The 6,518-nt window shown below is 33.5% G+C and overlaps 1 long non-coding RNA gene across 1 annotated transcript; it reads left to right on the plus strand.

Moving 5' to 3' along the window:
* The first annotated feature begins 779 nt into the window (after positions 1-779).
* LOC141436335 (uncharacterized) lies at positions 780-5,736 on the plus strand. Its single transcript, XR_012452298.1, has 2 exons — positions 780-1,131; positions 5,498-5,736. It is a non-coding gene; the product is annotated as an uncharacterized lncRNA (long non-coding RNA).
* The last annotated feature ends 782 nt before the right edge of the window (positions 5,737-6,518 follow it).

Below are 6,518 nucleotides of genomic sequence, written 5' to 3' on the forward strand. Positions count from 1 at the left end.
ATATCGTGGATTACATTAACTTTTGCGCATAAACAACAGTGCCTAAACTTATTTTCTGATCTACAGCCAACGCATGAGTTTTAGAGATTTTTACCGATACTGTGGAAATATCAGGTTGCACTTCGATTAAAAAGTCCAGATGGACCATGATCAAACTTTCGGGTTTTATAATAGTGTAGTTGGATTTTAAATACTCATATCATAGTTACCTCATTGAAATTATCTTAAACAGGGTATCTTGGTCAATTTAATATTTTAATTATCGTTATATTGTAATTGGAAAGGTGCCTTTCCAAACGACCGATCTCTATTGAAATAGGTCATTAACATTATAATATATTATTAACATTATTAATAAGGAGCACGAGTGTTTTATTGTTAAAACGAAAATACAAATAAATGTAATTCTTTCTATATTCTCGTCTTAAAAATGTTTTTATTAATACAACAGCAACACTTCAAAACCTTTTCGTTCTATTAAATTATATTCAGCTTATCCTTTTTATTGCTAATAAGTATTTAATTACGAAGTTTATAGCAATTATTATTATAAATTTTGTTTAATATGCTAAACCGTGTTTTGTCAGTGATTACAATGTCAGGCGACTACGCCACGGTAATCGATTATATATACGCCGATGACTTTATACCTATTCTCGAGCATAGCTAATTTGTCTGAGTATCAGGTGCATCGTACAACGGTCACTGATGTTGGTGTCTTTACCCATAATTATGAAACTTTACTTTAATATAATTACATTCATTATTAAGGATTATAGTTCAGCACCTCGTCCTCATGATCCAGAAAACTTGTAGTCGTATATTCTTACGCTACTACGTTACCACAATATTTTAAAGTAAATACAGGAAAAAAACGCCTCCTCTCTGTCATCCTCGTACGGCTTCCTGTTCCGTCTTTGATCGCCGCCATTGTATTTTTTTGTGCGAAAGCGTTACCATATTCGTCGCTCGTTTTATATATTTTGAATAATTACTAGCCAAAATGAACAAAAGGAAAATATACACAAAAGCAGATTTATTGTTTAAAATTAGAAAATTAGGAAAATTGGTGCAATATGCTTCGGAGTCTAACTCGGATTCTGATGATGATGAAACACGTGCAGTGTGCACGTAAGTTTTATAAACAACCATCAACCTTATCAATTTTCAGATACCTAACAGGTTAAATTGAAGAATTCATCGAGAAACTGTACACCATCCGATGAAATACCACTAAGTCAATACCTATCTTATTAGAGGTTAGATTTTTTCGAGTTCAGAATATTCACGAGAGGTTTATCAGCAACTCACAGCATGTCTTATGCATTTCTTCGAGTCCAGAGCATGCACGGGAGGCATGCCAGTGGCCGATTTTGTTGTGATTATCACGACAATTGCATGTTTGCTGTGCCGAGAGTATTCACGAGAGGCTTACCGGTGGCACGTTATGCACATGCACGTATACACAATAGTCCCGAGTATTCACGAGAGGTCTACCGTGTGGACGTTATATATTGTGTATACTGGAAGGCTGACAAATATGCTCATTGCATTTACAGCGACAGACCCAGAAGATCTAAGGGAGATTGGGATGATGGTGGAAGAAGTATCTTTAGAAAATTCAGAAAGGGGGGGGCGCCAGCTATGGTGAGAAAACGGAAGATGTGCCCGAGGAAGTGAACCTCTCTCCGAGTCTGTTATGAAAATTTTGGGTCCGAAAATTGAAAATCTGTTCTCTGATGAGCTTGCATTAGATGGGGAAAACATCCTGTAAACTGGTTTGTCAAAGGACACCATTCAGTGCAAATATGGTTAATTGTCCATTACCCCGCCTAGAATGTTGAAACTAAAGCTAAAGTCTTGGACAATGCTTCAAAACGATATTTCAATATAGTTGAAGAACAGAAACAGCTGACAACTAAGTGTGGGACTGGCAATGACAAATGTCATTAAGGAAATTCCAAACACTATTAAAATTTTAGAATATCTAAGTTGTTCAGCACACTTACTTTGCTACATGCACTATGAAATACCTATCCAAGAGTTGATGAAACATCCTTGTGTCTAGACTTAACAATTATGTGAAAGATTTGATATGGACAACAGTCTTATTGAAGGTCTCCTGTTTGGCAATAATTTTACAATTAAAAAATAATAATAATAATATAGCCAGTCTGCTAAGAAATGTCTTGACAGAGTTTGAAGCCCACCATGCCCAGTAAAGGCCAAAGGATAAACCAAAACATAATTGTAACAAAGTTCCACTCCGGTCACCAGCAGCAGCAGCAGCTTGCCCGAGGACAAGAGCAACTTCCAGAGACATCAGCCCAAGAGCAGCGTCCGGCTAGCAGTAAGCATCCTCCACAGCGCAGGCAATGAATGTCAACCAGGCAGGTCAGGTAGACTCCAATACTATCTAGACAGATGGGAGCAAATCACTACAGACTCAGTTATTTTAGACTGAATTTCTGGTTATAAAATACATAGTCTTTGGTGACCACCCGTTTCAATCCTCCATTCTGAAAAACAATAGTTTCTCAGTTTCAAGGTGCTGATTTGTCAAATAAAATTAACTAAATACTTGATAATGGTGCTATCAAAGAATGTTTACATAGTAATAAATAATTTTTGACAAGCTTTTTTTCTTATCATAAAGCCTAATGGCACCTAACAAGCGTTTCCTATACTTGAAACAGTTAAACAAACCCATAACACCTAAATTAGAGGATAATAATAGGACAGAGCTGTCAAATTTATGAACAAACATTGCTTTATTTTATAGCAACAGTAGACTGGAAAACGTCTACTTCTTACTGCCGGTATATGAATCTGAATTATATAACCGGTATAAGAACCAGTGGTAGATTTTTGTGTTTTGACATTCATAAGTGCTTGTTATAGCCTAAATTGAATAAAGATATTTTGACTTTGACTTATATGTAATTCATTGTTATATATGTAATGTGCGTGTTATATTTTCTTTTCAAAGAAAAGTTATACAAATTCCAGTGCCTCCCATTTGGTCTCAACTCAATACAGCTCCATGGTTGCCTTTACAAAACTTATGAAACCGGTTATCCACTGCCTTTGGTCCAAAGGCTTATTAACAGCAATATATTTTATGACATACTGTATATAGGAAATGATGCAGAAAGTTGTCAAAATAAAATAACTAAATGTCAATTAATTAAGCAACCATCCTTCATGAGTTGTTTGTTGCCATAACATACATTTCTAGGTTTTGTACCAAATTTTAGAAATATGACAAGTACTTACTTAATTTTCTAAAAGAAAAAGAATTTCAATTTTTTCGATTTATGACCATGTTGTTAAATTAATAAAGAAATATAGTTGCAAAATTAGTGAATTTGCTAAGTTCATAGGTATTTTGGTATCATCTTACCCAGCAGTACCTAAAATGTGCCTGGCTCCATACTAAATTTCTTGAATCTTTTAAAACACTGGCCTTAGTTAATAGTAGAAAGAATTTCAATGCAACCCTAGATGTTAATTAACAAATAAATGATGATTTTTTGGTGAAAGCATAATATTCAATGTAGTTGTCTAAAAATAAAGTTTTTGTTATAAACTTGAAATATATTCTGATGCTATCATGCTAGTGGCTCTGGCTGGGGACCTGTTGTCCTGAATTCAATTATGGTAATTTTAATCACTAGGAATTACTAGCAGCCTATTTGGATTGAATTTTCTTGCATTGGATCTGTACAACTGTGAAATTATTTTGCAAATAAGTAATACTACTGCAATAGCATATATAAATAAATTTGGAGGCACACAACATCCACGCTTATATGCGGTTTGCTCGAGAGATCTGGCAATTCTGTGAGATGAAAGGGTTTTTGGTTTATGCTTCAGATGTACAATCGGAGAACAATATTGCAGACAAAGCCTCACAAATTAAAAACTTAAGACTGGGTGTGAGCTATCTTTCTCTTTCTTCAGAACAATAACTAAAATATTTGAAAAACCAGAAATACACCTATTTGCTTGTTGAGCAAATAATAAATTGTGTTAATTTGTGTCATGGTTTCCTGACCCTGGTGCTTGGGCTTGTGATACCTATACTATAAAATGGAACCAATTTTTTCTATGCCTTCTCTACCTTTTTTCTATAATGCTGTTTTACAAAATAAAAAAATAAAATAAAAAAAGTATATAATATAGGTAATATATTATATTTATTTGAAAATATCAGAACAGAGGCATAGTAATTGTCCCAGATTGGCCCACCCAACCCTGTTTCAAATAATTTCAGTCTATGGTAGAGGGGAATTGTTAGTATCACCTTTCAGGGTGCACCCTCCCCTCCACAAGCAGCTCATATTGAAGCTGCAATTGTCCTGCAAGCACTCACTAAGAGAGGCACAAGTAAGTCTTCAATGGATATTATGTTGGCATCAGCCACTAAAGGCATGATGAGACAACATTTATTATATAGTATAACACATTGGATTAAGTTTTGTAACAAACACAACTTTAATCTATTAGATGCATCTATTTAAAATGTAATAGCTTACCTTGTAATACCTTAAAGTTTAAAGAAGGCTTGACTTATACCTCTCTTAACTGATCTGTATAGATCTGTATCTCACTAATTTTAGACTCACAGTTAGAAAAAAAAAAAAAAAATAGAGATTTTTTGTAGGGATATTTAACTTTAACCCAATGTTCCAAAATACTCTGAAACTGGAACCCTAAAATTGTACTTAAACATCTGAATAATACTATATGTGTTCTCTAATGAAACATTAAACTTAAAAAACTAAAAAAATGTGTCACTTTTCTAGCAATTGTTAGAACACAAAGTGCAGACATTATCCTTGATTAAGTTAGATAATATTTTTTAACATGAGAATATTAAAAGTATTCTAGATCATATATATCTTGGCCAAGAAAAAACCGACTTGTGTTTTGTTGCTTTATTTTAACGAAAATTTAAATATCTAAATAATAAATCTGTTTGGCTGTATTGAAAGTGTTGATTATGTTAACACCTTCTCTGCACACACACGCGACACGCGGCGACTTTATTTGCGGTGAAAGAGAGTGTTAACATCAAAACTATTAGAAAGATGGTAGGCTGGACCAGTGGGTCAATATGTTTGCTAAACATTACAACAGACCACTGGTCCAGGATGCATCTTCTTTCTGGGAGCTATATGTAGTTCACACTTAAGATTATAGTTTATGTTAATAGTAACACAAGACATACTCTTGTTATGGTTTATTAAGCTAAGGTAGCTTATTTTTAGTTTTATATTTGAGAAGAAATTGTTTTCTTTAAAAATTTTAACATTAAATGTTAAATATTTCACTAATCACAACTGTTTGCTTTAAACATCTACAAGTTTCTGGATCATGAGGACGAGGTGCTGAACTAAATTATAAGATCAGTCGAACTTACCTAAGTGAAGGCTGATATAATTATGGAAGCACCTCGTCCGAAATGATCCAGTCCCTCCTAACCATATCTTAGTTTATTTCAGATTCAATAAAAATAAAGGCCCTGAATGGTTGTGATTAAGAGCTTTAAAGGAATGGCGGCGATCAAAGACGGAACAGGAAGCCGTACGAGGATGACAGAGAGGAGGCGTTTTTTCCTGTATTTACTTTAAAATATTGTGGTAACGTAGTAGCGTAAGAATATACGACTACAAGTTTTCTGGATCATTTCGGACGAGGTGCTTCCCATAATTATGATCAGCCTTCACTTAGGTAAGTTCGACTGATCTTATAATTAAGTATTACATTTACTATGTTTTTGAAATCACGCCTGCGAAAATATTAAAATCGTTTAGAAGTGGTAAAGCTATGTTGAATTAGATTATATAGTGTGTTATCGGCAGCCAGGCTTATTTAAGGGAGGTTAAAGTATCGCATTTTAATCATGACATTAGTTGAATTAATCAAACTGCCAGCAATCTACAGCAAAGTAAATTGACAAGTAATAATCAAAGTACCTGTCGGCTGTCATTTACACTTATTTGTTAATTTACTTTGTTGTAGATTGCTGGCAATTATAATTTTGTTAGAAAGTTAACAAAGTCTGAATTTTTAATTATTAATTAAATTAATGTCATGGTTAAGGTAGAGAAACACGTTAATTTAACCTCCCTTAAAAAAAACCCGACTCCCGGTAACACACTGTAGGTATACGAGCTGCTTTTTTTTATTTGATTGAAATGGCAACTTTATACCATACCAATGCACAATTTAGTCGCTGTTTTGAACGGCGTAATCATAATTGTTATTTCAGAAACTCGTAAAAACCCATAATTAATTTTTAAGATTCAGCAAAGCAGGTAAAATTTTAAATAATATGTATATCCGTTTAATAATCCGTAGTCTATAAAGTTTCAAACGTGACAATATTTTTTGTACCATCTTCTAAAATTAGCCGTGACATTTACAACAAATTGTCTAATTTGTACAACTTATAAAAACTCAATTATAAATGTCTGTAAAACTTATAAAAAAACAATTATAAATGTTTGTAA

Source organism: Choristoneura fumiferana, chromosome 16 (genome assembly GCF_025370935.1).
Source record: "Choristoneura fumiferana chromosome 16, NRCan_CFum_1, whole genome shotgun sequence".
In the NCBI taxonomy this organism is placed as follows: Eukaryota; Metazoa; Arthropoda; class Insecta; order Lepidoptera; family Tortricidae; genus Choristoneura; species Choristoneura fumiferana.